We start from the raw sequence: 25,181 nt of genomic DNA, 5'->3' as shown, positions 1-25,181 counted from the left end.
TCCACAGTGGGTGTCAGTTGTAGGCCTTGGTGCGGCCCAAGTGGCAAACCATTTCTGATCATCTTTTCTCGGCCAAATGGCTCAAGATCAAGCGTAGTGTCTGTTCTTATTAGTTTAATATCTGATACGTCCCCTATTTGGGGACCATATATTAAATGGATTTTTGGAACAGGAGGCTGGAAATGGAGCTTGCTTTGTCACACGGAACCTTCACGGGGATGGAGGGTGTGGTTAGGCAGATTCAAAACGCGTTGCGCACAGCTTGAACACATGCACACCGCAGAACTGTCATCAACAGAGCATCCAGAGTTTCTGGAAATGTCTTCCCTGTGGCAATCTTTTGCTACGTCTCCACAGTGGGTGTCGGTTGTAGGCCTTGGTGCGGCCCAAGTGGCAAACCATTTCTGATAATCTCTTCTCGGCCAAATGGCTCAAGATCAAGCGTAGTGTCTGTTCTTATTAGTTTAATATCTGATACGTCCCCTATTTGGGGACCATATATTAAATGGATTTTTGGAACAGGGAGCTGGAAATGGAGCTTGCTTTGCCACACGGAACCTTCACGGGGATGGAGGGTGTGGTTATGCAGATTCAAAACGCGTTGCGCACAGCTTGAACACATGCACACCGCAGAACTGTCATCGATAGAGCATCCAGAGTTTCTGGAAAAGTCTTCCCTGCGGCAATCTTTTGCTACATCTCCACAGTGGGTGTCGGTTGTAGGCCTTGGTGCGGCCCAAGTGGCAAACCATTTCTGATCATCTCTTATCGGCCAAATGGCTCAAGATCAAGCGTAGTGTCTGTTCTTATTAGTTTAATATCTGATACGTCCCCTATTTGGGGACCATATATTAAATGGATTTTTGGAACAGGGAGCTGGAAATGGAGCTTGCTTTGTCACACGGAACCTTCACGGGGATGGAGGGTGTGGTTATGCAGATTCAAAACGCGTTGCGCACAGCTTGAACACATGCACACCACAGAACAGTCATCGACAGAGCATCCAGAGTTTCTGGAAATGTCTTCCATGCGGCAATCTTTTGCTATGTCTCCACAGTGGGTGTCGGTTGTAGGCCTTGGTGCGGCCCAAGTGGCAAACCATTTTTGATCATCTCTTCTCGGCCAATTGGCTCAAGATCAAGCGTAGTGTCTGTTCTTATTAGTTTAATATCTGATACGTCCCCTATTTGGGGACCATATATTAAATGGATTTTTGGAACAGGGAGCTGGAAATGGAGCTTGCTTTGTCGCACGGAACCTTCACGGGGATGGAGGGTGTGGTTATGCAGATTCAAAACGCGTTGCGCACAGCTTGAACTCATGCACACCGCAGAACTGTCATCGACAGAGCATCCAGAGTTTCTGGAAATGTCTTCCATGCGGCAATCTTTTGTTACGTCTCCACAGTGGGTGTCGGTTGTAGGCCTTGGTGCGGCCCAAGTTGCAAACCATTTCTGATCATCTCTTCTCGGCCAAATGGCTCAAGATCAAGCGTAGTGTCTGTTCTTATTAGTTTAATATCTGATACGTCCCCTATTTGGGGACCATATATTAAATGGATTTTTGGAACAGGGAGCTGGAAATGGAGCTTGCTTTGTCACACGGAACCTTCACGGGGATGGAGGGTGTGGTTATGCAGATTCAAAACGCGTTGCGCACAGCTTGAACACATGCACACCGCAGAACTGTCACCGATAGAGCATCCAGAGTTTCTGGAAAAGTCTTCCCTGCGGCAATCTTTTGCTACATCTCCACAGTGGGTGTCGATTGTAGGCCTTGGTGCGGCCCAAGTGGCAAACCATTTCTGATCATCTCTTCTCGGCCAAATGGCTCAAGATCAAGCGTAGTGTCTGTTCTTATTAGTTTAATATCTGATACATCCCCTATTTGGGGACCATATATTAAATGGATTTTTGGAACAGGGAGCTGGAAATGGAGCTTGCTTTGTCACACGGAACCTTCACGGGGATGGAGGGTGTGGTTATGCAGATTCAAAACGCGTTGCGCACAGCTTGAACACATGCACACCGCAGAACTGTCATCAACAGATCATCCAGAATTTCTGGAAATATCTTCCCTGCGGCAATCTTTTGCTACGTCTCCACAGTGGGTGTCGGTTGTAGGCCTTGGTGCGGCCCAAGTGGCAAACCATTTCTGATCATCTCTTCTCGGCCAAATGGCTCAAGATCAAGCGTAGTGTCTGTTCTTATTAGTTTAATATCTGATACATCCCCTATTTGGGGACCATATATTAAATGGATTTTTGGAACAGGGAGCTGGAAATGGAGCTTGCTTTGTCACACGGAACCTTCACGGGGATGGAGGGTGTGGTTATGCAGATTCAAAACGCGTTGCGCACAGCTTGAACACATGCACACCGCAGAACTGTCATCGATAGAGCATCCAGAGTTTCTGGAAATGTCTTCCCTGCGGCAATCTTTTGCTACGTCTCCACAGTGGGTGTCGGTTATAGACCTTGGTGCGGCCCAAGTGGCAAACCATTTCTGATCATCTCTTCTCGGCCAAATGGCTCAAGATCAAGCGTAGTGTCTGTTCTTATTAGTTTAATATCTGATACATCCCCTATTTGGGGACCATATATTAAATGGATTTTTGGAACAGGGAGATGGAAATGGAGCTTGCTTTGTCACACGGAACCTTCACGGGGATGGAGGGTGTGGTTATGCAGATTCAAAACGCGTTGCGCACAGCTTGAACACATGCACACCGCAGAACTGTCATCGACAGATCATCCAGAGTTTCTGGAAATGTCTTCCCTGCGGCAATCTTTTGCTACGTCTCCACAGTGGGTGTCGGTTGTAGGCCTTGGTGCGGCCCAAGTGGCAAACCATTTCTGATCATCTCTTCTTGGCCACATAGCTCAAGATCAAGCGTAGTGTCTGTTCTTATTAGTTTAATATCTGATACGTCCCCTATTTGGGGACCATATATTAAATGGATTTTTGGAACAGGGAGCTGGAAATGGAGCTTGCTTTGTCACACGGAACCTTCACGGGGATGGAGGGTGTGGTTATGCAGATTCAAAACGCGTTGCGCACAGCTTGAACACATGCACACCGCAGAACTGTCATCGACAGAGCATCCAGAGTTTCTGGAAATGTCTTCCCTGCGGCAATCTTTTGCTACATCTCCACAGTGGGTGTCGGTTGTAGGCCTTGGTGCGGCCCAAGTGGCAAACCATTTCTGATCATCTCTTCTCGGCCAAATGGCTCAAGATCAAGCGTAGTGTCTGTTCTGATTAGTTTAATATCTGATACATCCCCTATTTGGGGACCATATATTAAATGGATTTTTGGAACAGGGAGCTGGAAATGGAGCTTGCTTTGTCACACGGAACCTTCACGGGGATGGAGGGTGTGGTTATGCAGATTCAAAACGCGTTGCGCACAGCTTGAACACATGCACACCGCAGAACTGTCATCGACAGATCATCCAGAGTTTCTGGAAATGTCTTCCCTGCGGCAATCTTTTGCTACATCTCCACAGTGGGTGTCGGTTGTAGGCCTTGGTGCGGCCCAAGTGGAAAACCATTTCTGATCATCTCTTCTCGGCCAAATGGCTCAAGATCAAGCGTAGTGTCTGTTCTTATTAGTTTAATATCTGATACATCCCCTATTTGGGGACCATATATTAAATGGATTTTTGGAACAGGGAGCTGGAAATGGAGCTTGCTTTGTCACACGGAACCTTCACGGGGATGGAGGGTGTGGTTATGCAGATTCAAAACGCGTTGCGCACAGCTTGAACACATGCACACCGCAGAACTGTCATCGACAGATCATCCAGAGTTTCTGGAAATATCTTCCCTGCGGCAATCTTTTGCTACGTCTCCACAGTGGGTGTCGGTTGTAGGCCTTGGTGCGGCCCAAGTGGCAAACCATTTCTGATCATCTCTTCTCGGCCAAATGGCTCAAGATCAAGCGTAGTGTCTGTTCTTATTAGTTTAATATCTGATACGTCCCCTATTTGGGGACCATATATTAAATGGATTTTTGGAACAGGGAGCTGGAAATGGAGCTTGCTTTGTCACACGGAACCTTCACGGGGATGGAGGGTGTGGTTATGCAGATTCAAAACGCGTTGCGCACAGCTTGAACACATGCACACCACAGAACAGTCATCGACAGAGCATCCAGAGTTTCTGGAAATGTCTTCCATGCGGCAATCTTTTGCTATGTCTCCACAGTGGGTGTCGGTTGTAGGCCTTGGTGCGGCCCAAGTGGCAAACCATTTCTGATCATCTCTTCTCGGCCAATTGGCTCAAGATCAAGCGTAGTGTCTGTTCTTATTAGTTTAATATCTGATACGTCCCCTATTTGGGGACCATATATTAAATGGATTTTTGGAACAGGGAGCTGGAAATGGAGCTTGCTTTGTCGCACGGAACCTTCACGGGGATGGAGGGTGTGGTTATGCAGATTCAAAACGCGTTGCGCACAGCTTGAACTCATGCACACCGCAGAACTGTCATCGACAGAGCATCCAGAGTTTCTGGAAATGTCTTCCATGCGGCAATCTTTTGTTACGTCTCCACAGTGGGTGTCGGTTGTAGGCCTTGGTGCGGCCCAAGTTGCAAACCATTTCTGATCATCTCTTCTCGGCCAAATGGCTCAAGATCAAGCGTAGTGTCTGTTCTTATTAGTTTAATATCTGATACGTCCCCTATTTGGGGACCATATATTAAATGGATTTTTGGAACAGGGAGCTGGAAATGGAGCTTGCTTTGTCACACGGAACCTTCACGGGGATGGAGGGTGTGGTTATGCAGATTCAAAACGCGTTGCGTACAGCTTGAACACATGCACACCGCAGAACTGTCATCGACAGATCATCCAGAGTTTCTGGAAATGTCTTCCCTGCGGCAATCTTTTGCTACTTCTCCACAGTGGGTGTCGGTTGTAGGCCTTGGTGCGGCCCAAGTGGCAAACCATTTCTGATCATCTCTTCTCGGCCAAATGGCTCAAGATCAAGCGTAGTGTCTGTTCTTATTAGTTTAATATCTGATACGTCCCCTATTTGGGGACCATATATTAAATGGATTTTTGGAACAGGGAGCTGGAAATGGAGCTTGCTTTGTCACACGGAACCTTCACGGGGATGGAGGGTGTGGTTATGCAGATTCAAAACGCGTCGCGCACAGCTTGAACACATGCACACTGCAGAACTGTCACCGATAGAGCATCCAGAGTTTCTGGAAATGTCTTCCATGCGGCAATCTTTTGTTACGTCTCCACAGTGGGTGTCGGTTGTAGGCCTTGGTGCGGCCCAAGTGGCAATCCATTTCTGATCATCTCTTCTCGGCCAAATGGCTCAAGATCAAGCGTAGTGTCTGTTCTTATTAGTTTAATATCTGATACGTCCCCTATTTGGGGACCATATATTAAATGGATTTTTGGAACAGGGAGCTGGAAATGGAGCTTGCTTTGTCACACGGAACCTTCACGGGGATGGAGGGTGTGGTTATGCAGATTCAAAACGCGTTGCGCACAGCTTGAACACATGCACACCGCAGAACTGTCATCGACAGATCATCCAGAGTTTCTGGAAATATCTTCCCTGCGGCAATCTTTTGCTACGTCTCCACAGTGGGTGTCGGTTGTAGGCCTTGGTGCGGCCCAAGTGGCAAACCATTTCTGATCATCTCTTCTCGGCCAAATGGCTCAAGATCAAGCGTAGTGTCTGTTCTTATTAGTTTAATATCTGATACATCCCCTATTTGGGGACCATATATTAAATGGATTTTTGGAACAGGGAGCTGGAAATGGAGCTTGCTTTGTCACACGGAACCTTCACGGGGATGGAGGGTGTGGTTATGCAGATTCAAAACGCGTTGCGCACAGCTTGAACACATGCACACCGCAGAACTGTCATCGACAGATCATCCAGAGTTTCTGGAAATGTCTTCCCTGCGGCAATCTTTTGCTACGTCTCCACAGTGGGTGTCGGTTGTAGACCTTGGTGCGGCCCAAGTGGCAAACCATTTCTGATCATCTCTTCTCGGCCAAATGGCTCAAGATCAAGCGTAGTGTCTGTTCTTATTAGTTTAATATCTGATACATCCCCTATTTGGGGACCATATATTAAATGGATTTTTGGAACAGGGAGCTGGAAATGGAGCTTGCTTTGTCACACGGAACCTTCACGGGGATGGAGGGTGTGGTTATGCAGATTCAAAACGCGTTGCGCACAGCTTGAACACATGCACACCGCAGAACTGTCATCGACAGATCATCCAGAGTTTCTGGAAATGTCTTCCCTGCGGCAATCTTTTGCTACGTCTCCACAGTGGGTGTCGGTTGTAGGCCTTGGTGCGGCCCAAGTGGCAAACCATTTCTGATCATCTCTTCTTGGCCACATAGCTCAAGATCAAGCGTAGTGTCTGTTCTTATTAGTTTAATATCTGATACGTCCCCTATTTGGGGACCATATATTAAATGGATTTTTGGAACAGGGAGCTGGAAATGGAGCTTGCTTTGTCACACGGAACCTTCACGGGGATGGAGGGTGTGGTTATGCAGATTCAAAACGCGTTGCGCACAGCTTGAACACATGCACACCGCAGAACTGTCATCGACAGAGCATCCAGAGTTTCTGGAAATGTCTTCCCTGCGGCAATCTTTTGCTACATCTCCACAGTGGGTGTCGGTTGTAGGCCTTGGTGCGGCCCAAGTGGCAAACCATTTCTGATCATCTCTTCTCGGCCAAATGGCTCAAGATCAAGCGTAGTGTCTGTTCTTATTAGTTTAATATCTGATACGTCCCCTATTTGGGGACCATATATTAAATGGATTTTGGAACAGGGAGCTGGAAATGGAGCTTGCTTTGTCACACGGAACCTTCACGGGGATGGAGGGTGTGGTTATGCAGATTCAAAACGCGTTGCGCACAGCTTGAACACATGCACACCACAGAACAGTCATCGACAGAGCATCCAGAGTTTCTGGAAATGTCTTCCATGCGGCAATCTTTTGCTATGTCTCCACAGTGGGTGTCGGTTGTAGGCCTTGGTGCGGCCCAAGTGGCAAACCATTTCTGATCATCTCTTCTCGGCCAATTGGCTCAAGATCAAGCGTAGTGTCTGTTCTTATTAGTTTAATATCTGATACGTCCCCTATTTGGGGACCATATATTAAATGGATTTTTGGAACAGGGAGCTGGAAATGGAGCTTGCTTTGTCGCACGGAACCTTCACGGGGATGGAGGGTGTGGTTATGCAGATTCAAAACGCGTTGCGCACAGCTTGAACTCATGCACACCGCAGAACTGTCATCGACAGAGCATCCAGAGTTTCTGGAAATGTCTTCCATGCGGCAATCTTTTGTTACGTCTCCACAGTGGGTGTCGGTTGTAGGCCTTGGTGCGGCCCAAGTTGCAAACCATTTCTGATCATCTCTTCTCGGCCAAATGGCTCAAGATCAAGCGTAGTGTCTGTTCTTATTAGTTTAATATCTGATACGTCCCCTATTTGGGGACCATATATTAAATGGATTTTTGGAACAGGGAGCTGGAAATGGAGCTTGCTTTGTCACACGGAACCTTCACGGGGATGGAGGGTGTGGTTATGCAGATTCAAAACGCGTTGCGCACAGCTTGAACACATGCACACCGCAGAACTGTCATCGACAGATCATCCAGAGTTTCTGGAAATGTCTTCCCTGCGGCAATCTTTTGCTACTTCTCCACAGTGGGTGTCGGTTGTAGGCCTTGGTGCGGCCCAAGTGGCAAACCATTTCTGATCATCTCTTCTCGGCCAAATGGCTCAAGATCAAGCGTAGTGTCTGTTCTTATTAGTTTAATATCTGATACGTCCCCTATTTGGGGACCATATATTAAATGGATTTTTGGAACAGGGAGCTGGAAATGGAGCTTGCTTTGTCACACGGAACCTTCACGGGGATGGAGGGTGTGGTTATGCAGATTCAAAACGCGTCGCGCACAGCTTGAACACATGCACACCGCAGAACTGTCACCGATAGAGCATCCAGAGTTTCTGGAAAAGTCTTCCCTGCGGCAATCTTTTGCTACATCTCCACAGTGGGTGTCGGTTGTAGGCCTTGGTGCGGCCCAAGTGGCAAACCATTTCTGATCATCTCTTATCGGCCAAATGGCTCAAGATCAAGCGTAGTGTCTGTTCTTATTAGTTTAATATCTGATACGTCCCCTATTTGGGGACCATATATTAAATGGATTTTTGGAACAGGGAGCTGGAAATGGAGCTTGCTTTGTCACACGGAACCTTCACGGGGATGGAGGGTGTGGTTATGCAGATTCAAAACGCGTTGCGCACAGCTTGAACACATGCACACCACAGAACAGTCATCGACAGAGCATCCAGAGTTTCTGGAAATGTCTTCCATGCGGCAATCTTTTGCTATGTCTCCACAGTGGGTGTCGGTTGTAGGCCTTGGTGCGGCCCAAGTGGCAATCCATTTCTGATCATCTCTTCTCGGCCAATTGGCTCAAGATCAAGCGTAGTGTCTGTTCTTATTAGTTTAATATCTGATACGTCCCCTATTTGGGGACCATATATTAAATGGATTTTTGGAACAGGGAGCTGGAAATGGAGCTTGCTTTGTCGCACGGAACCTTCACGGGGATGGAGGGTGTGGTTATGCAGATTCAAAACGCGTTGCGCACAGCTTGAACTCATGCACACCGCAGAACTGTCATCGACAGAGCATCCAGAGTTTCTGGAAATGTCTTCCATGCGGCAATCTTTTGTTACGTCTCCACAGTGGGTGTCGGTTGTAGGCCTTGGTGCGGCCCAAGTTGCAAACCATTTCTGATCATCTCTTCTCGGCCAAATGGCTCAAGATCAAGCGTAGTGTCTGTTCTTATTAGTTTAATATCTGATACGTCCCCTATTTGGGGACCATATATTAAATGGATTTTTGGAACAGGGAGCTGGAAATGGAGCTTGCTTTGTCACACGGAACCTTCATGGGGATGGAGGGTGTGGTTATGCAGATTCAAAACGCGTTGCGCACAGCTTGAACTCATGCACACCGCAGAACTGTCATCGACAGAGCATCCAGAGTTTCTGGAAATGTCTTCCATGCGGCAATCTTTTGTTACGTCTCCACAGTGGGTGTCGGTTGTAGGCCTTGGTGCGGCCCAAGTTGCAAACCATTTCTGATAATCTCTTCTCGGCCAAATGGCTCAAGATCAAGCGTGGTGTCTGTTCTTATTAGTTTAATATCTGATACGTCCCCTATTTGGGGACCATATATTAAATGGATTTTTGGAACAGGGAGCTGGAAATGGAGCTTGCTTTGTCACACGGAACCTTCACGGGGATGGAGGGTGTGGTTATGCAGATTCAAAACGCGTTGCGCACAGCTTGAACACATGCACACCGCAGAACTGTCATCGACAGATCATCCAGAGTTTCTGGAAATGTCTTCCCTGCGGCAATCTTTTGCTACATCTCCACAGTGGGTGTCGGTTGTAGGCCTTGGTGCGGCCCAAGTGGCAAACCATTTCTGATCATCTCTTCTCGGCCAAATGGCTCAAGATCAAGCGTAGTGTCTGTTCTTATTAGTTTAATATCTGATACATCCCCTATTTGGGGACCATATATTAAATGGATTTTTGGAACAGGGAGCTGGAAATGGAGCTTGCTTTGTCACACGGAACCTTCACGGGGATGGAGGGTGTGGTTATGCAGATTCAAAACGCGTTGCGCACAGCTTGAACACATGCACACCGCAGAACTGTCATCGACAGATCATCCAGAGTTTCTGGAAATATCTTCCCTGCGGCAATCTTTTGCTACGTCTCCACAGTGGGTGTCGGTTGTAGGCCTTGGTGCGGCCCAAGTGGCAAACCATTTCTGATCATCTCTTCTCGGCCAAATGGCTCAAGATCAAGTGTAGTGTCTGTTCTTATTAGTTTAATATCTGATACGTCCCCTATTTGGGGACCATATATTAAATGGATTTTTGGAACAGGGAGCTGGAAATGGAGCTTGCTTTGTCACACGGAACCTTCACGGGGATGGAGGGTGTGGTTATGCAGATTCAAAACGCGTTGCGCACAGCTTGAACACATGCACACCGCAGAACTGTCATCGACAGAGCATCCAGAGTTTCTGGAAATGTCTTCCCTGCGGCAATCTTTTGCTAGGTCTCCACAGTGGGTGTCGGTTGTAGGCCTTGGTGCGGCCCAAGTGGCAAACCATTTCTGATCATCTCTTATCGGCCAAATGGCTCAAGATCAAGCGTAGTGTCTGTTCTTATTAGTTTAATATCTGATACGTCCCCTATTTGGGGACCATATATTAAATGGATTTTTGGAACAGGGAGCTGGAAATGGAGCTTGCTTTGTCACACGGAACCTTCATGGGGATGGAGGGTGTGGTTATGCAGATTCAAAACGCGTTGCGCACAGCTTGAACACATGCACACCGCAGAACTGTCATCGACAGAGCATCTAGAATTTCTGGAAATGTCTTCCATGCGGCAATCTTTTGCTACGTCTCCACAGTGGGTGTCGGTTGTAGGCCTTGGTGCGGCCCAAGTGGCAAACCATTTCTGATCATCTCTTCTCGGCCAAATGGCTCAAGATCAAGCATAGTGTCTGTTCTTATTAGTTTAATATCTGATACGTCCCCTATTTGGGGACCATATATTAAATGGATTTTTGGAACAGGGAGCTGGAAATGGAGCTTGCTTTGTCGCACGGAACCTTCACGGGGATGGAGGGTGTGATTATGCAGATTCAAAACACGTTGCGCACAGCTTTAACTCATGCACACCGCAGAACTGTCATCGACAGAGCATCCAGAGTTTCTAGAAATGTATTCCATGCGGCAATCTTTTGCTACGTCTCCACAGTGGGTGTCAGTTGTAGGCCTTGGTGCGGCCCAAGTGGCAAACCATTTCTGATCATCTTTTCTCGGCCAAATGGCTCAAGATCAAGCGTAGTGTCTGTTCTTATTAGTTTAATATCTGATACGTCCCCTATTTGGGGACCATATATTAAATGGATTTTTGGAACAGGAGGCTGGAAATGGAGCTTGCTTTGTCACACGGAACCTTCACGGGGATGGAGGGTGTGGTTAGGCAGATTCAAAACGCGTTGCGCACAGCTTGAACACATGCACACCGCAGAACTGTCATCAACAGAGCATCCAGAGTTTCTGGAAATGTCTTCCCTGTGGCAATCTTTTGCTACGTCTCCACAGTGGGTATCGGTTGTAGGCCTTGGTGCGGCCCAAGTGGCAAACCATTTCTGATAATCTCTTCTCGGCCAAATGTCTCAAGATCAAGCGTAGTGTCTGTTCTTATTAGTTTAATATCTGATACGTCCCCTATTTGGGGACCATATATTAAATGGATTTTTGGAACAGGGAGCTGGAAATGGAGCTTGCTTTGTCACACGGAACCTTCACGGGGATGGAGGGTGTGGTTATGCAGATTCAAAACGCGTTGCGCACAGCTTGAACACATGCACACCGCAGAACTGTCATCGATAGAGCATCCAGAGTTTCTGGAAAAGTCTTCCCTGCGGCAATCTTTTGCTACATCTCCACAGTGGGTGTCGGTTGTAGGCCTTGGTGCGGCCCAAGTGGCAAACCATTTCTGATCATCTCTTATCGGCCAAATGGCTCAAGATCAAGCGTAGTGTCTGTTCTTATTAGTTTAATATCTGATACGTCCCCTATTTGGGGACAATATATTAAATGGATTTTTGGAACAGGGAGCTGGAAATGGAGCTTGCTTTGTCACACGGAACCTTCACGGGGATGGAGGGTGTGGTTATGCAGATTCAAAACGCGTTGCGCACAGCTTGAACACATGCACACCACAGAACAGTCATCGACAGAGCATCCAGAGTTTCTGGAAATGTCTTCCATGCGGCAATCTTTTGCTATGTCTCCACAGTGGGTGTCGGTTGTAGGCCTTGGTGCGGCCCAAGTGGCAAACCATTTCTGATCATCTCTTCTCGGCCAATTGGCTCAAGATCAAGCGTAGTGTCTGTTCTTATTAGTTTAATATCTGATACGTCCCCTATTTGGGGAGCATATATTAAATGGATTTTTGGAACAGGGAGCTGGAAATGGAGCTTGCTTTGTCGCACGGAACCTTCACGGGGATGGAGGGTGTGGTTATGCAGATTCAAAACGCGTTGCGCACAGCTTGAACTCATGCACACCGCAGAACTGTCATCGACAGAGCATCCAGAGTTTCTGGAAATGTCTTCCATGCGGCAATCTTTTGTTACGTCTCCACAGTGGGTGTCGGTTGTAGGCCTTGGTGCGGCCCAAGTTGCAAACCATTTCTGATCATCTCTTCTCGGCCAAATGGCTCAAGATCAAGCGTAGTGTCTGTTCTTATTAGTTTAATATCTGATACGTCCCCTATTTGGGGACCATATATTAAATGGATTTTTGGAACAGGGAGCTGGAAATGGAGCTTGCTTTGTCACACGGAACCTTCACGGGGATGGAGGGTGTGGTTATGCAGATTCAAAACGCGTTGCGCACAGCTTGAACACATGCACACCGCAGAACTGTCATCGACAGATCATCCAGAGTTTCTGGAAATGTCTTCCCTGCGGCAATCTTTTGCTACTTCTCCACAGTGGGTGTCGGTTGTAGGCCTTGGTGCGGCCCAAGTGGCAAACCATTTCTGATCATCTCTTCTCGGCCAAATGGCTCAAGATCAAGCGTAGTGTCTGTTCTTATTAGTTTAATATCTGATACGTCCCCTATTTGGGGACCATATATTAAATGGATTTTTGGAACAGGGAGCTGGAAATGGAGCTTGCTTTGTCACACGGAACCTTCACGGGGATGGAGGGTGTGGTTATGCAGATTCAAAACGCGTTGCGCACAGCTTGAACACATGCACACCGCAGAACTGTCACCGATAGAGCATCCAGAGTTTCTGGAAAAGTCTTCCCTGCGGCAATCTTTTGCTACATCTCCACAGTGGGTGTCGATTGTAGGCCTTGGTGCGGCCCAAGTGGCAAACCATTTCTGATCATCTCTTATCGGCCAAATGGCTCAAGATCAAGCGTAGTGTCTGTTCTTATTAGTTTAATATCTGATACGTCCCCTATTTGGGGACCATATATTAAATGGATTTTTGGAACAGGGAGCTGGAAATGGAGCTTGCTTTGTCACACGGAACCTTCACGGGGATGGAGGGTGTGGTTATGCAGATTCAAAACGCGTTGCGCACAGCTTGAACACATGCACACCGCAGAACTGTCATCGACAGATCATCCAGAGTTTCTGGAAATATCTTCCCTGCGGCAATCTTTTGCTACGTCTCCACAGTGGGTGTCGGTTGTAGGCCTTGGTGCGGCCCAAGTGGCAAACCATTTCTGATCATCTCTTCTCGGCCAAATGGCTCAAGATCAAGCGTAGTGTCTGTTCTTATTAGTTTAATATCTGATACATCCCCTATTTGGGGACCATATATTAAATGGATTTTTGGAACAGGGAGCTGGAAATGGAGCTTGCTTTGTCACACGGAACCTTCACGGGGATGGAGGGTGTGGTTATGCAGATTCAAAACGCGTTGCGCACAGCTTGAACACATGCACACCGCAGAACTGTCATCGATAGAGCATCCAGAGTTTCTGGAAATGTCTTCCCTGCGGCAATCTTTTGCTACGTCTCCACAGTGGGTGTCGGTTATAGACCTTGGTGCGGCCCAAGTGGCAAACCATTTCTGATCATCTCTTCTCGGCCAAATGGCTCAAGATCAAGCGTAGTGTCTGTTCTTATTAGTTTAATATCTGATACATCCCCTATTTGGGGACCATATATTAAATGGATTTTTGGAACAGGGAGATGGAAATGGAGCTTGCTTTGTCACACGGAACCTTCACGGGGATGGAGGGTGTGGTTATGCAGATTCAAAACGCGTTGCGCACAGCTTGAACACATGCACACCGCAGAACTGTCATCGACAGATCATCCAGAGTTTCTGGAAATGTCTTCCCTGCGGCAATCTTTTGCTACGTCTCCACAGTGGGTGACGGTTGTAGGCCTTGGTGCGGCCCAAGTGGCAAACCATTTCTGATCATCTCTTCTTGGCCACATAGCTCAAGATCAAGCGTAGTGTCTGTTCTTATTAGTTTAATATCTGATACGTCCCCTATTTGGGGACCATATATTAAATGGATTTTTGGAACAGGGAGCTGGAAATGGAGCTTGCTTTGTCACACGGAACCTTCACGGGGATGGAGGGTGTGGTTATGCAGATTCAAAACGCGTTGCGCACAGCTTGAACACATGCACACCGCAGAACTGTCATCGACAGATCATCCAGAGTTTCTGGAAATGTCTTCCCTGCGGCAATCTTTTGCTACATCTCCACAGTGGGTGTCGGTTGTAGGCCTTGGTGCAGCCCAAGTGGAAAACCATTTCTGATCATCTCTTCTCGGCCAAATGGCTCAAGATCAAGCGTAGTGTCTGTTCTTATTAGTTTAATATCTGATACATCCCCTATTTGGGGACCATATATTAAATGGATTTTTGGAACAGGGAGCTGGAAATGGAGCTTGCTTTGTCACACGGAACCTTCACGGGGATGGAGGGTGTGGTTATGCAGATTCAAAACGCGTTGCGCACAGCTTGAACACATGCACACCGCAGAACTGTCATCGACAGATCATCCAGAGTTTCTGGAAATATCTTCCCTGCGGCAATCTTTTGCTACGTCTCCACAGTGGGTGTCGGTTGTAGGCCTTGGTGCGGCCCAAGTGGCAAACCATTTCTGATCATCTCTTCTCGGCCAAATGGCTCAAGATCAAGCGTAGTGTCTGTTCTTATTAGTTTAATATCTGATACGTCCCCTATTTGGGGACCATATATTAAATGGATTTTTGGAACAGGGAGCTGGAAATGGAGCTTGCTTTGTCACACGGAACCTTCACGGGGATGGAGGGTGTGGTTATGCAGATTCAAAACGCGTTGCGCACAGCTTGAACACATGCACACCACAGAACAGTCATCGACAGAGCATCCAGAGTTTCTGGAAATGTCTTCCATGCGGCAATCTTTTGCTATGTCTCCACAGTGGGTGTCGGTTGTAGGCCTTGGTGCGGCCCAAGTGGCAAACCATTTCTGATCATCTCTTCTCGGCCAATTGGCTCAAGATCAAGCGTAGTGTCTGTTCTTATTAGTTTAATATCTGATACGTCCCCTATTTGGGGACCATATATTAAATGGATTTTTGGAACAGGGAGCTGGAAATGGAGCTTGCTTTGTCGCACGGAACCTTCACGGGGATGGAGGGTGTGGTTATGTAGATTCAAAACGCGTTGCGCACAGCTTGAACTCATGCACACCGCAGAACTGTCATCGACAGAGCATCCAGAGTTTCTGGAAATGTCTTCCATGCGGCAATCTTTTGTTACGTCTCCACAGTGGGTGTCGGTTGTAGGCCTTGGTGCGGCCCAAGTTGCAAACCATTTCTGATCATCTCTTCTCGGCCAAATGGCTCAAGATCAAGCGTAGTGTCTGTTCTTATTAGTTTAATATCTGATACGTCCCCTATTTGGGGACCATATATTAAATGGATTTTTGGAACAGGGAGCTGGAAATGGAGCTTGCTTTGTCACACGGAACCTTCACGGGGATGGAGGGTGTGGTTATGCAGATTCAAAACGCGTTGCGCACAGCTTGAACACATGCACACCGCAGAACTGTCATCGACAGATCATCCAGAGTTTCTGGAAATGTCTTCCCTGCGGCAATCTTTTGCTACTTCTCCACAGTGGGTGTCGGTTGTAGGCCTTGGTGCGGCCCAAGTGGCAAACCATTTCTGATCATCTCTTCTCGGCCAAATGGCTCAAGATCAAGCGTAGTGTCTGTTCTTATTAGTTTAATATCTGATACGTCCCCTATTTGGGGACCATATATTAAATGGATTTTTGGAACAGGGAGCTGGAAATGGAGCTTGCTTTGTCACACGGAACCTTCACGGGGATGGAGGGTGTGGTTATGCAGATTCAAAACGCGTTGCGCACAGCTTGAACACATGCACACCGCAGAACTGTCACCGATAGAGCATCCAGAGTTTCTGGAAAAGTCTTCCCTGCGGCAATCTTTTGCTACATCTCCACAGTGGGTGTCGATTGTAGGCCTTGGTGCGGCCCAAGTGGCAAACCATTTCTGATCATCTCTTATCGGCCAAATGGCTCAAGATCAAGCGTAGTGTCTGTTCTTATTAGTTTAATATCTGATACGTCCCCTATTTGGGGACCATATATTAAATGGATTTTTGGAACAGGGAGCTGGAAATGGAGCTTGCTTTGTCACACGGAACCTTCACGGGGATGGAGGGTGTGGTTATGCAGATTCAAAACGCGTTGCGCACAGCTTGAACACATGCACACCGCAGAACTGTCATCGACAGATCATCCAGAGTTTCTGGAAATATCTTCCCTGCGGCAATCTTTTGCTACGTCTCCACAGTGGGTGTCGGTTGTAGGCCTTGGTGCGGCCCAAGTGGCAAACCATTTCTGATCATCTCTTCTCGGCCAAATGGCTCAAGATCAAGCGTAGTGTCTGTTCTTATTAGTTTAATATCTGATACATCCCCTATTTGGGGACCATATATTAAATGGATTTTTGGAACAGGGAGCTGGAAATGGAGCTTGCTTTGTCACACGGAACCTTCACGGGGATGGAGGGTGTGGTTATGCAGATTCAAAACGCGTTGCGCACAGCTTGAACACATGCACACCGCAGAACTGTCATCGATAGAGCATCCAGAGTTTCTGGAAATGTCTTCCCTGCGGCAATCTTTTGCTACGTCTCCACAGTGGGTGTCGGTTATAGACCTTGGTGCGGCCCAAGTGGCAAACCATTTCTGATCATCTCTTCTCGGCCAAATGGCTCAAGATCAAGCGTAGTGTCTGTTCTTATTAGTTTAATATCTGATACATCCCCTATTTGGGGACCATATATTAAATGGATTTTTGGAACAGGGAGATGGAAATGGAGCTTGCTTTGTCACACGGAACCTTCACGGGGATGGAGGGTGTGGTTATGCAGATTCAAAACGCGTTGCGCACAGCTTGAACACATGCACACCGCAGAACTGTCATCGACAGATCATCCAGAGTTTCTGGAAATGTCTTCCCTGCGGCAATCTTTTGCTACGTCTCCACAGTGGGTGACGGTTGTAGGCCTTGGTGCGGCCCAAGTGGCAAACCATTTCTGATCATCTCTTCTTGGCCACATAGCTCAAGATCAAGCGTAGTGTCTGTTCTTATTAGTTTAATATCTGATACGTCCCCTATTTGGGGACCATATATTAAATGGATTTTTGGAACAGGGAGCTGGAAATGGAGCTTGCTTTGTCACACGGAACCTTCACGGGGATGGAGGGTGTGGTTATGCAGATTCAAAACGCGTTGCGCACAGCTTGAACACATGCACACCGCAGAACTGTCATCGACAGATCATCCAGAGTTTCTGGAAATGTCTTCCCTGCGGCAATCTTTTGCTACATCTCCACAGTGGGTGTCGGTTGTAGGCCTTGGTGCAGCCCAAGTGGAAAACCATTTCTGATCATCTCTTCTCGGCCAAATGGCTCAAGATCAAGCGTAGTGTCTGTTCTTATTAGTTTAATATCTGATACATCCCCTATTTGGGGACCATATATTAAATGGATTTTTGGAACAGGGAGCTGGAAATGGAGCTTGCTTTGTCACACGGAACCTTCACGGGGATGGAGGGTGTGGTTATGCAGATTCAAAACGCGTTGCGCACAGCTTGAACACATGCACACCGCAGAACTGTCATCGACAGATCATCCAGAGTTTCTGGAAATATCTTCCCTGCGGCAATCTTTTGCTACGTCTCCACAGTGGGTGTCGGTTGTAGGCCTTGGTGCGGCCCAAGTGGCAAACCATTTCTGATCATCTCTTCTCGGCCAAATGGCTCAAGATCAAGCGTAGTGTCTGTTCTTATTAGTTTAATATCTGATACGTCCCCTATTTGGGGACCATATATTAAATGGATTTTTGGAACAGGGAGCTGGAAATGGAGCTTGCTTTGTCACACGGAACCTTCACGGGGATGGAGGGTGTGGTTATGCAGATTCAAAACGCGTTGCGCACAGCTTGAACACATGCACACCACAGAACAGTCATCGACAGAGCATCCAGAGTTTCTGGAAATGTCTTCCATGCGGCAATCTTTTGCTATGTCTCCACAGTGGGTGTCGGTTGTAGGCCTTGGTGCGGCCCAAGTGGCAAACCATTTCTGATCATCTCTTCTCGGCCAATTGGCTCAAGATCAAGCGTAGTGTCTGTTCTTATTAGTTTAATATCTGATACGTCCCCTATTTGGGGACCATATATTAAATGGATTTTTGGAACAGGGAGCTGGAAATGGAGCTTGCTTTGTCGCACGGAACCTTCACGGGGATGGAGGGTGTGGTTATGTAGATTCAAAACGCGTTGCGCACAGCTTGAACTCATGCACACCGCAGAACTGTCATCGACAGAGCATCCAGAGTTTCTGGAAATGTCTTCCATGCGGCAATCTTTTGTTACGTCTCCACAGTGGGTGTCGGTTGTAGGCCTTGGTGCGGCCCAAGTTGCAAACCATTTCTGATCATCTCTTCTCGGCCAAATGGCTCAAGATCAAGCGTAGTGTCTGTTCTTATTAGTTTAATATCTGATACGTCCCCTATTTGGGGACCATATATTAAATGGATTTTTGGAACAGGGAGCTGGAAATGGAGCTTGCTTTGTCACACGGAACCTTCACGGGGATGGAGGGTGTGGTTATGCAGATTCAAAACGCGTTGCGCACAGCTTGAACACATGCACACCGCAGAACTGTCATCGACAGATCATCCAGAGTTTCTGGAAATGTCTTCCCTGCGGCAATCTTTTGCTACTTCTCCACAGTGGGTGTCGGTTGTAGGCCTTGGTGCGGCCCAAGTGGCAAACCATTTCTGATCATCTCTTCTCGGCCAAATGGCTCAAGATCAAGCGTAGTGTCTGTTCTTATTAGTTTAATATCTGATACGTCCCCTATTTGGGGACCATATATTAAATGGATTTTTGGAACAGGGAGCTGGAAATGGAGCTTGCTTTGTCACACGGAACCTTCACGGGGATGGAGGGTGTGGTTATGCAGATTCAAAACGCGTTGCGCACAGCTTGAACACATGCACACCGCAGAACTGTCACCGATAGAGCATCCAGAGTTTCTGGAAAAGTCTTCCCTGCGGCAATCTTTTGCTACATCTCCACAGTGGGTGTCGATTGTAGGCCTTGGTGCGGCCCAAGTGGCAAACCATTTCTGATCATCTCTTATCGGCCAAATGGCTCAAGATCAAGCGTAGTGTCTGTTCTTATTAGTTTAATATCTGATACGTCCCCTATTTGGGGACCATATATTAAATGGATTTTTGGAACAGGGAGCTGGAAATGGAGCTTGCTTTGTCACACGGAACCTTCACGGGGATGGAGGGTGTGGTTATGCAGATTCAAAACGCGTTGCGCACAGCTTGAACACATGCACACCGCAGAACTGTCATCGACAGATCATCCAGAGTTTCTGGAAATGTCTTCCCTGCGGCAATCTTTTGCTACATCTCCACAGTGGGTGTCGGTTGTAGGCCTTGGTGCGGCCTAAGTGGCAAACCATTTCTGATCATCTCTTCTCGGCCAAATGGCTCAAGATCAAGCGTAGTGTCTGTTCTTATTAGTTTAATATCTGATACATCCCCTATTTGGGGACCATATATTAAATGGATTTTTGGAACAGGGAGCTGGAAATGGAGCTTGCTTTGTCACACGGAACCTTCACGGGGATGGAGGGTGTGGTTATGCAGATTCAAAACGCGTTGCGCACAGCTTGAACACATGCACACCGCAGAACTGTCATCGACAGATCATCCAGAGTTTCTGGAAATATCTTCCCTGCGGCAATCTTTTGCTACGTCTCCACAGTGGGTGTCGGTTGTAGGCCTTGGTGCGGCCCAAGTGGCAAACCATTTCTGATCATCTCTTCTCGGCCAAATGGCTCAAGATCAAGCGTAGTGTCTGTTCTTATTAGTTTAATATCTGATACATCCCCTATTTGGGGACCATATATTAAATGGATTTTTGGAACAGGGAGCTGGAAATGGAGCTTGCTTTGTCACACGGAACCTTCACGGGGATGGAGGGTGTGGTTATGCAGATTCAAAACGCGTTGCGCACAGCTTGAACACATGCACACCGCAGAACTGTCATCGATAGAGCATCCAGAGTTTCTGGAAATGTCTTCCCTGCGGCAATCTTTTGCTACGTCTCCACAGTGGGTGTCGGTTATAGACCTTGGTGCGGCCCAAGTGGCAAACCATTTCTGATCATCTCTTCTCGGCCAAATGGCTCAAGATCAAGCGTAGTGTCTGTTCTTATTAGTTTAATATCTGATACATCCCCTATTTGGGGACCATATATTAAATGGATTTTTGGAACAGGGAGATGGAAATGGAGCTTGCTTTGTCACACGGAACCTTCACGGGGATGGAGGGTGTGGTTATGCAGATTCAAAACGCGTTGCGCACAGCTTGAACACATGCACACCGCAGAACTGTCATCGACAGATCATCCAGAGTTTCTGGAAATGTCTTCCCTGCGGCAATCTTTTGCTACGTCTCCACAGTGGGTGTCGGTTGTAGGCCTTGGTGCGGCCCAAGTGGCAAACCATTTCTGATCATCTCTTCTTGGCCACATAGCTCAAGATCAAGCGTAGTGTCTGTTCTTATTAGTTTAATATCTGATACGTCCCCTATTTGGGGACCATATATTAAATGGATTTTTGGAACAGGGAGCTGGAAATGGAGCTTGCTTTGTCACACGGAACCTTCACGGGGATGGAGGGTGTGGTTATGCAGATTCGAAACGCGTTGCGCACAGCTTGAACACATGCACACCGCAGAACTGTCATCGACAGAGCATCCAGAGTTTCTGGAAATGTCTTCCCTGCGGCAATCTTTTGCTACATCTCCACAGTGGGTGTCGGTTGTAGGCCTTGGTGCGGCCCAAGTGGCAAACCATTTCTGATCATCTCTTCTCGGCCAAATGGCTCAAGATCAAGCGTAGTGTCTGTTCTGATTAGTTTAATATCTGATACATCCCCTATTTGGGGACCATATATTAAATGGATTTTAGGAACAGGGAGCTGGAAATGGAGCTTGCTTTGTCACACGGAACCTTCACGGGGATGGAGGGTGTGGTTATGCAGATTCAAAACGCGTTGCGCACAGCTTGAACACATGCACACCGCAGAACTGTCATCGACAGATCATCCAGAGTTTCTGGAAATGTCTTCCCTGCGGCAATCTTTTGCTACATCTCCACAGTGGGTGTCGGTTGTAGGCCTTGGTGCAGCCCAAGTGGAAAACCATTTCTGATCATCTCTTCTCGGCCAAATGGCTCAAGATCAAGCGTAGTGTCTGTTCTTATTAGTTTAATATCTGATACATCCCCTATTTGGGGACCATATATTAAATGGATTTTTGGAACAGGGAGCTGGAAATGGAGCTTGCTTTGTCACACGGAACCTTCACGGGGATGGAGGGTGTGGTTATGCAGATTCAAAACGCGTTGCGCACAGCTTGAACACATGCACACCGCAGAACTGTCATCGACAGATCATCCAGAGTTTCTGGAAATATCTTCCCTGCGGCAATCTTTTGCTACGTCTCCACAGTGGGTGTCGGTTGTAGGCCTTGGTGCGGCCCAAGTGGCAAACCATTTCTGATCATCTCTTCTCGGCCAAATGGCTCAAGATCAAGCGTAGTGTCTGTTCTTATTAGTTTAATATCTGATACGTCCCCTATTTGGGGACCATATATTAAATGGATTTTTGGAACAGGGAGCTGGAAATGGAGCTTGCTTTGTCACACGGAACCTTCACGGGGATGGAGGGTGTGGTTATGCAGATTCAAAACGCGTTGCGCACAGCTTGAACACATGCACACCACAGAACAGTCATCGACAGAGCATCCAGAGTTTCTGGAAATGTCTTCCATGCGGCAATCTTTTGCTACGTCTCCACAGTGGGTGTCGGTTGTAGGCCTTGGTGCGGCCCAAGTGGCAAACCATTTCTGATCATCTCTTCTCGGCCAATTGGCTCAAGATCAAGCGTAGTGTCTGTTCTTATTAGTTTAATATCTGATACGTCCCCTATTTGGGGACCATATATTAAATGGATTTTTGGAACAGGGAGCTGGAAATGGAGCTTGCTTTGTCGCACGGAACCTTCACGGGGATGGAGGGTGTGGTTATGTAGATTCAAAACGCGTTGCGCACAGCTTGAACTCATGCACACCGCAGAACTGTCATCGACAGAGCATCCAGAGTTTCTGGAAATGTCTTCCATGCGGCAATCTTTTGTTACGTCTCCACAGTGGGTGTCGGTTGTAGGCCTTGGTGCGGCCCAAGTTGCAAACCATTTCTGATCATCTCTTCTCGGCCAAATGGCTCAAGATCAAGCGTAGTGTCTGTTCTTATTAGTTTAATATCTGATACGTCCCCTATTTGGGGACCATATATTAAATGGATTTTTGGAACAGGGAGCTGGAAATGGAGCTTGCTTTGTCACACGGAACCTTCACGGGGATGGAGGGTGTGGTTATGCAGATTCAAAACGCGTTGCGCACAGCTTGAACACATGCACACCGCAGAACTGTCATCGACAGATCATCCAGAGTTTCTGGAAATGTCTTCCCTGCGGCAATCTTTTGCTACTTCTCCACAGTGGGTGTCGGTTGTAGGCCTTGGTGCGGCCCAAGTGGCAAACCATTTCTGATCATCTCTTCTCGGCCAAATGGCTCAAGATCAAGCGTAGTGTCTGTTCTGATTAGTTTAATATCTGATACGTCCCCTATTTGGGGACCATATATTAAATGGATTTTAGGAACAGGGAGCTGGAAATGGAGCTTGCTTTGTCACACGGAACCTTCACGGGGATGGAGGGTGTGGTTATGCAGATTCAAAACGCGTTGCGCACAGCTTGAACACATGCACACCGCAGAACTGTCATCGACAGATCATCCAGAGTTTCTGGAAATGTCTTCCCTGCGGCAATCTTTTGCTACATCTCCACAGTGGGTGTCGGTTGTAGGCCTTGGTGCAGCCCAAGTGGAAAACCATTTCTGATCATCTCTTCTCGGCCAAATGGCTCAAGATCAAGCGTAGTGTCTGTTCTTATTAGTTTAATATCTGATACATCCCCTATTTGGGGACCATATATTAAATGGATTTTTGGAACAGGGAGCTGGAAATGGAGCTTGCTTTGTCACACGGAACCTTCACGGGGATGGAGGGTGTGGTTATGCAGATTCAAAACGCGTTGCGCACAGCTTGAACACATGCACACCGCAGAACTGTCATCGACAGATCATCCAGAGTTTCTGGAAATATCTTCCCTGCGGCAATCTTTTGCTACGTCTCCACAGTGGGTGTCGGTTGTAGGCCTTGGTGCGGCCCAAGTGGCAAACCATTTCTGATCATCTCTTCTCGGCCAAATGGCTCAAGATCAAGCGTAGTGTCTGTTCTTATTAGTTTAATATCTGATACGTCCCCTATTTGGGGACCATATATTAAATGGATTTTTGGAACAGGGAGCTGGAAATGGAGCTTGCTTTGTCACACGGAACCTTCACGGGGATGGAGGGTGTGGTTATGCAGATTCAAAACGCGTTGCGCACAGCTTGAACACATGCACACCACAGAACAGTCATCGACAGAGCATCCAGAGTTTCTGGAAATGTCTTCCATGCGGCAATCTTTTGCTATGTCTCCACAGTGGGTGTCGGTTGTAGGCCTTGGTGCGGCCCAAGTGGCAAACCATTTCTGATCATCTCTTCTCGGCCAATTGGCTCAAGATCAAGCGTAGTGTCTGTTCTTATTAGTTTAATATCTGATACGTCCCCTATTTGGGGACCATATATTAAATGGATTTTTGGAACAGGGAGCTGGAAATGGAGCTTGCTTTGTCGCACGGAACCTTCACGGGGATGGAGGGTGTGGTTATGTAGATTCAAAACGCGTTGCGCACAGCTTGAACTCATGCACACCGCAGAACTGTCATCGACAGAGCATCCAGAGTTTCTGGAAATGTCTTCCATGCGGCAATCTTTTGTTACGTCTCCACAGTGGGTGTCGGTTGTAGGCCTTGGTGCGGCCCAAGTTGCAAACCATTTCTGATCATCTCTTCTCGGCCAAATGGCTCAAGATCAAGCGTAGTGTCTGTTCTTATTAGTTTAATATCTGATACGTCCCCTATTTGGGGACCATATATTAAATGGATTTTTGGAACAGGGAGCTGGAAATGGAGCTTGCTTTGTCACACGGAACCTTCACGGGGATGGAGGGTGTGGTTATGCAGATTCAAAACGCGTTGCGCACAGCTTGAACACATGCACACCGCAGAACTGTCATCGACAGATCATCCAGAGTTTCTGGAAATGTCTTCCCTGCGGCAATCTTTTGCTACTTCTCCACAGTGGGTGTCGGTTGTAGGCCTTGGTGCGGCCCAAGTGGCAAACCATTTCTGATCATCTCTTCTCGGCCAAATGGCTCAAGATCAAGCGTAGTGTCTGTTCTTATTAGTTTAATATCTGATACGTCCCCTATTTGGGGACCATATATTAAATGGATTTTTGGAACAGGGAGCTGGAAATGGAGCTTGCTTTGTCACACGGAACCTTCACGGGGATGGAGGGTGTGGTTATGCAGATTCAAAACGCGTCGCGCACAGCTTGAACACATGCACACCGCAGAACTGTCACCGATAGAGCATCCAGAGTTTCTGGAAATGTCTTCCATGCGGCAATCTTTTGTTACGTCTCCACAGTGGGTGTCGGTTGTAGGCCTTGGTGCGGCCCAAGTGGCAATCCATTTCTGATCATCTCTTCTCGGCCAAATGGCTCAAGATCAAGCGTAGTGTCTGTTCTTATTAGTTTAATATCTGATACGTCCCCTATTTGGGGACCATATATTAAATGGATTTTTGGAACAGGGAGCTGGAAATGGAGCTTGCTTTGTCGCACGGAACCTTCACGGGGATGGAGGGTGTGGTTATGTAGATTCAAAACGCGTTGCGCACAGCTTGAACTCATGCACACCGCAGAACTGTCATCGACAGAGCATCCAGAGTTTCTGGAAATGTCTTCCATGCG

At 47.5% G+C, this 25,181-nt stretch overlaps 72 pseudogenes; all 72 read left to right on the top strand.

The window, feature by feature from the left end:
- The first annotated feature begins 60 nt into the window (after positions 1–60).
- Positions 61–212, top strand: LOC143795696 (U2 spliceosomal RNA; annotated as a pseudogene).
- Positions 213–410: 198 nt separating this feature from the next.
- On the top strand, positions 411–584 carry LOC143794550 (U2 spliceosomal RNA; annotated as a pseudogene).
- A 176-nt stretch (positions 585–760) lies between these two features.
- LOC143797101 (U2 spliceosomal RNA) lies at positions 761–934 on the top strand (annotated as a pseudogene).
- A 176-nt stretch (positions 935–1,110) lies between these two features.
- Positions 1,111–1,284, top strand: LOC143794060 (U2 spliceosomal RNA; annotated as a pseudogene).
- A 176-nt stretch (positions 1,285–1,460) lies between these two features.
- Positions 1,461–1,634, top strand: LOC143795351 (U2 spliceosomal RNA; annotated as a pseudogene).
- A 176-nt stretch (positions 1,635–1,810) lies between these two features.
- Positions 1,811–1,984, top strand: LOC143796395 (U2 spliceosomal RNA; annotated as a pseudogene).
- Positions 1,985–2,160: 176 nt separating this feature from the next.
- On the top strand, positions 2,161–2,334 carry LOC143796393 (U2 spliceosomal RNA; annotated as a pseudogene).
- Positions 2,335–2,510: 176 nt separating this feature from the next.
- LOC143796133 (U2 spliceosomal RNA) lies at positions 2,511–2,684 on the top strand (annotated as a pseudogene).
- A 176-nt stretch (positions 2,685–2,860) lies between these two features.
- LOC143796838 (U2 spliceosomal RNA) lies at positions 2,861–3,034 on the top strand (annotated as a pseudogene).
- Positions 3,035–3,210: 176 nt separating this feature from the next.
- On the top strand, positions 3,211–3,384 carry LOC143797235 (U2 spliceosomal RNA; annotated as a pseudogene).
- A 176-nt stretch (positions 3,385–3,560) lies between these two features.
- On the top strand, positions 3,561–3,734 carry LOC143796392 (U2 spliceosomal RNA; annotated as a pseudogene).
- Positions 3,735–3,910: 176 nt separating this feature from the next.
- Positions 3,911–4,084, top strand: LOC143795350 (U2 spliceosomal RNA; annotated as a pseudogene).
- Positions 4,085–4,260: 176 nt separating this feature from the next.
- LOC143794059 (U2 spliceosomal RNA) lies at positions 4,261–4,434 on the top strand (annotated as a pseudogene).
- A 176-nt stretch (positions 4,435–4,610) lies between these two features.
- Positions 4,611–4,784, top strand: LOC143795349 (U2 spliceosomal RNA; annotated as a pseudogene).
- Positions 4,785–4,960: 176 nt separating this feature from the next.
- Positions 4,961–5,134, top strand: LOC143795348 (U2 spliceosomal RNA; annotated as a pseudogene).
- Positions 5,135–5,310: 176 nt separating this feature from the next.
- On the top strand, positions 5,311–5,484 carry LOC143795347 (U2 spliceosomal RNA; annotated as a pseudogene).
- A 176-nt stretch (positions 5,485–5,660) lies between these two features.
- LOC143796391 (U2 spliceosomal RNA) lies at positions 5,661–5,834 on the top strand (annotated as a pseudogene).
- Positions 5,835–6,010: 176 nt separating this feature from the next.
- Positions 6,011–6,184, top strand: LOC143796390 (U2 spliceosomal RNA; annotated as a pseudogene).
- Positions 6,185–6,360: 176 nt separating this feature from the next.
- On the top strand, positions 6,361–6,534 carry LOC143796837 (U2 spliceosomal RNA; annotated as a pseudogene).
- Positions 6,535–6,710: 176 nt separating this feature from the next.
- Positions 6,711–6,861, top strand: LOC143796804 (U2 spliceosomal RNA; annotated as a pseudogene).
- A 198-nt stretch (positions 6,862–7,059) lies between these two features.
- LOC143794058 (U2 spliceosomal RNA) lies at positions 7,060–7,233 on the top strand (annotated as a pseudogene).
- Positions 7,234–7,409: 176 nt separating this feature from the next.
- LOC143795346 (U2 spliceosomal RNA) lies at positions 7,410–7,583 on the top strand (annotated as a pseudogene).
- A 176-nt stretch (positions 7,584–7,759) lies between these two features.
- Positions 7,760–7,933, top strand: LOC143795345 (U2 spliceosomal RNA; annotated as a pseudogene).
- A 176-nt stretch (positions 7,934–8,109) lies between these two features.
- Positions 8,110–8,283, top strand: LOC143797100 (U2 spliceosomal RNA; annotated as a pseudogene).
- A 176-nt stretch (positions 8,284–8,459) lies between these two features.
- Positions 8,460–8,633, top strand: LOC143794057 (U2 spliceosomal RNA; annotated as a pseudogene).
- Positions 8,634–8,809: 176 nt separating this feature from the next.
- On the top strand, positions 8,810–8,983 carry LOC143794680 (U2 spliceosomal RNA; annotated as a pseudogene).
- Positions 8,984–9,159: 176 nt separating this feature from the next.
- LOC143796650 (U2 spliceosomal RNA) lies at positions 9,160–9,333 on the top strand (annotated as a pseudogene).
- A 176-nt stretch (positions 9,334–9,509) lies between these two features.
- Positions 9,510–9,683, top strand: LOC143796389 (U2 spliceosomal RNA; annotated as a pseudogene).
- A 176-nt stretch (positions 9,684–9,859) lies between these two features.
- Positions 9,860–10,033, top strand: LOC143794158 (U2 spliceosomal RNA; annotated as a pseudogene).
- A 176-nt stretch (positions 10,034–10,209) lies between these two features.
- LOC143797001 (U2 spliceosomal RNA) lies at positions 10,210–10,383 on the top strand (annotated as a pseudogene).
- Positions 10,384–10,559: 176 nt separating this feature from the next.
- On the top strand, positions 10,560–10,733 carry LOC143795947 (U2 spliceosomal RNA; annotated as a pseudogene).
- Positions 10,734–10,909: 176 nt separating this feature from the next.
- Positions 10,910–11,061, top strand: LOC143795694 (U2 spliceosomal RNA; annotated as a pseudogene).
- Positions 11,062–11,259: 198 nt separating this feature from the next.
- Positions 11,260–11,433, top strand: LOC143797153 (U2 spliceosomal RNA; annotated as a pseudogene).
- Positions 11,434–11,609: 176 nt separating this feature from the next.
- On the top strand, positions 11,610–11,783 carry LOC143796943 (U2 spliceosomal RNA; annotated as a pseudogene).
- Positions 11,784–11,959: 176 nt separating this feature from the next.
- On the top strand, positions 11,960–12,133 carry LOC143795574 (U2 spliceosomal RNA; annotated as a pseudogene).
- A 176-nt stretch (positions 12,134–12,309) lies between these two features.
- LOC143795342 (U2 spliceosomal RNA) lies at positions 12,310–12,483 on the top strand (annotated as a pseudogene).
- Positions 12,484–12,659: 176 nt separating this feature from the next.
- Positions 12,660–12,833, top strand: LOC143795341 (U2 spliceosomal RNA; annotated as a pseudogene).
- A 176-nt stretch (positions 12,834–13,009) lies between these two features.
- LOC143797099 (U2 spliceosomal RNA) lies at positions 13,010–13,183 on the top strand (annotated as a pseudogene).
- A 176-nt stretch (positions 13,184–13,359) lies between these two features.
- LOC143796387 (U2 spliceosomal RNA) lies at positions 13,360–13,533 on the top strand (annotated as a pseudogene).
- Positions 13,534–13,709: 176 nt separating this feature from the next.
- Positions 13,710–13,883, top strand: LOC143796132 (U2 spliceosomal RNA; annotated as a pseudogene).
- A 176-nt stretch (positions 13,884–14,059) lies between these two features.
- LOC143796836 (U2 spliceosomal RNA) lies at positions 14,060–14,233 on the top strand (annotated as a pseudogene).
- Positions 14,234–14,409: 176 nt separating this feature from the next.
- On the top strand, positions 14,410–14,583 carry LOC143796386 (U2 spliceosomal RNA; annotated as a pseudogene).
- Positions 14,584–14,759: 176 nt separating this feature from the next.
- LOC143795340 (U2 spliceosomal RNA) lies at positions 14,760–14,933 on the top strand (annotated as a pseudogene).
- A 176-nt stretch (positions 14,934–15,109) lies between these two features.
- LOC143794121 (U2 spliceosomal RNA) lies at positions 15,110–15,283 on the top strand (annotated as a pseudogene).
- Positions 15,284–15,459: 176 nt separating this feature from the next.
- LOC143795339 (U2 spliceosomal RNA) lies at positions 15,460–15,633 on the top strand (annotated as a pseudogene).
- Positions 15,634–15,809: 176 nt separating this feature from the next.
- Positions 15,810–15,983, top strand: LOC143795338 (U2 spliceosomal RNA; annotated as a pseudogene).
- Positions 15,984–16,159: 176 nt separating this feature from the next.
- Positions 16,160–16,333, top strand: LOC143797098 (U2 spliceosomal RNA; annotated as a pseudogene).
- A 176-nt stretch (positions 16,334–16,509) lies between these two features.
- LOC143796385 (U2 spliceosomal RNA) lies at positions 16,510–16,683 on the top strand (annotated as a pseudogene).
- A 176-nt stretch (positions 16,684–16,859) lies between these two features.
- LOC143796129 (U2 spliceosomal RNA) lies at positions 16,860–17,033 on the top strand (annotated as a pseudogene).
- Positions 17,034–17,209: 176 nt separating this feature from the next.
- LOC143796835 (U2 spliceosomal RNA) lies at positions 17,210–17,383 on the top strand (annotated as a pseudogene).
- Positions 17,384–17,559: 176 nt separating this feature from the next.
- Positions 17,560–17,733, top strand: LOC143796384 (U2 spliceosomal RNA; annotated as a pseudogene).
- Positions 17,734–17,909: 176 nt separating this feature from the next.
- LOC143795337 (U2 spliceosomal RNA) lies at positions 17,910–18,083 on the top strand (annotated as a pseudogene).
- Positions 18,084–18,259: 176 nt separating this feature from the next.
- On the top strand, positions 18,260–18,433 carry LOC143794120 (U2 spliceosomal RNA; annotated as a pseudogene).
- A 176-nt stretch (positions 18,434–18,609) lies between these two features.
- Positions 18,610–18,783, top strand: LOC143795336 (U2 spliceosomal RNA; annotated as a pseudogene).
- Positions 18,784–18,959: 176 nt separating this feature from the next.
- Positions 18,960–19,133, top strand: LOC143795335 (U2 spliceosomal RNA; annotated as a pseudogene).
- A 176-nt stretch (positions 19,134–19,309) lies between these two features.
- LOC143797096 (U2 spliceosomal RNA) lies at positions 19,310–19,483 on the top strand (annotated as a pseudogene).
- A 176-nt stretch (positions 19,484–19,659) lies between these two features.
- Positions 19,660–19,833, top strand: LOC143796383 (U2 spliceosomal RNA; annotated as a pseudogene).
- A 176-nt stretch (positions 19,834–20,009) lies between these two features.
- On the top strand, positions 20,010–20,183 carry LOC143796381 (U2 spliceosomal RNA; annotated as a pseudogene).
- A 176-nt stretch (positions 20,184–20,359) lies between these two features.
- Positions 20,360–20,533, top strand: LOC143796128 (U2 spliceosomal RNA; annotated as a pseudogene).
- A 176-nt stretch (positions 20,534–20,709) lies between these two features.
- LOC143796818 (U2 spliceosomal RNA) lies at positions 20,710–20,883 on the top strand (annotated as a pseudogene).
- A 176-nt stretch (positions 20,884–21,059) lies between these two features.
- On the top strand, positions 21,060–21,233 carry LOC143797316 (U2 spliceosomal RNA; annotated as a pseudogene).
- A 176-nt stretch (positions 21,234–21,409) lies between these two features.
- On the top strand, positions 21,410–21,583 carry LOC143796380 (U2 spliceosomal RNA; annotated as a pseudogene).
- A 176-nt stretch (positions 21,584–21,759) lies between these two features.
- Positions 21,760–21,933, top strand: LOC143795334 (U2 spliceosomal RNA; annotated as a pseudogene).
- Positions 21,934–22,109: 176 nt separating this feature from the next.
- Positions 22,110–22,283, top strand: LOC143794118 (U2 spliceosomal RNA; annotated as a pseudogene).
- Positions 22,284–22,459: 176 nt separating this feature from the next.
- Positions 22,460–22,633, top strand: LOC143795333 (U2 spliceosomal RNA; annotated as a pseudogene).
- Positions 22,634–22,809: 176 nt separating this feature from the next.
- Positions 22,810–22,983, top strand: LOC143797216 (U2 spliceosomal RNA; annotated as a pseudogene).
- A 176-nt stretch (positions 22,984–23,159) lies between these two features.
- LOC143796379 (U2 spliceosomal RNA) lies at positions 23,160–23,333 on the top strand (annotated as a pseudogene).
- A 176-nt stretch (positions 23,334–23,509) lies between these two features.
- On the top strand, positions 23,510–23,683 carry LOC143795331 (U2 spliceosomal RNA; annotated as a pseudogene).
- A 176-nt stretch (positions 23,684–23,859) lies between these two features.
- On the top strand, positions 23,860–24,033 carry LOC143794117 (U2 spliceosomal RNA; annotated as a pseudogene).
- A 176-nt stretch (positions 24,034–24,209) lies between these two features.
- On the top strand, positions 24,210–24,383 carry LOC143795330 (U2 spliceosomal RNA; annotated as a pseudogene).
- A 176-nt stretch (positions 24,384–24,559) lies between these two features.
- LOC143795329 (U2 spliceosomal RNA) lies at positions 24,560–24,733 on the top strand (annotated as a pseudogene).
- Positions 24,734–24,909: 176 nt separating this feature from the next.
- LOC143794444 (U2 spliceosomal RNA) lies at positions 24,910–25,083 on the top strand (annotated as a pseudogene).
- The last annotated feature ends 98 nt before the right edge of the window (positions 25,084–25,181 follow it).

Source organism: Ranitomeya variabilis, chromosome 1 (genome assembly GCF_051348905.1).
Source record: "Ranitomeya variabilis isolate aRanVar5 chromosome 1, aRanVar5.hap1, whole genome shotgun sequence".
Lineage (NCBI taxonomy): Eukaryota > Metazoa > Chordata > Amphibia > Anura > Dendrobatidae > Ranitomeya > Ranitomeya variabilis.
The sequence above is the reverse complement of the archived record's forward strand: the minus strand, read 5'-3'. Positions and strand labels throughout refer to the sequence as shown.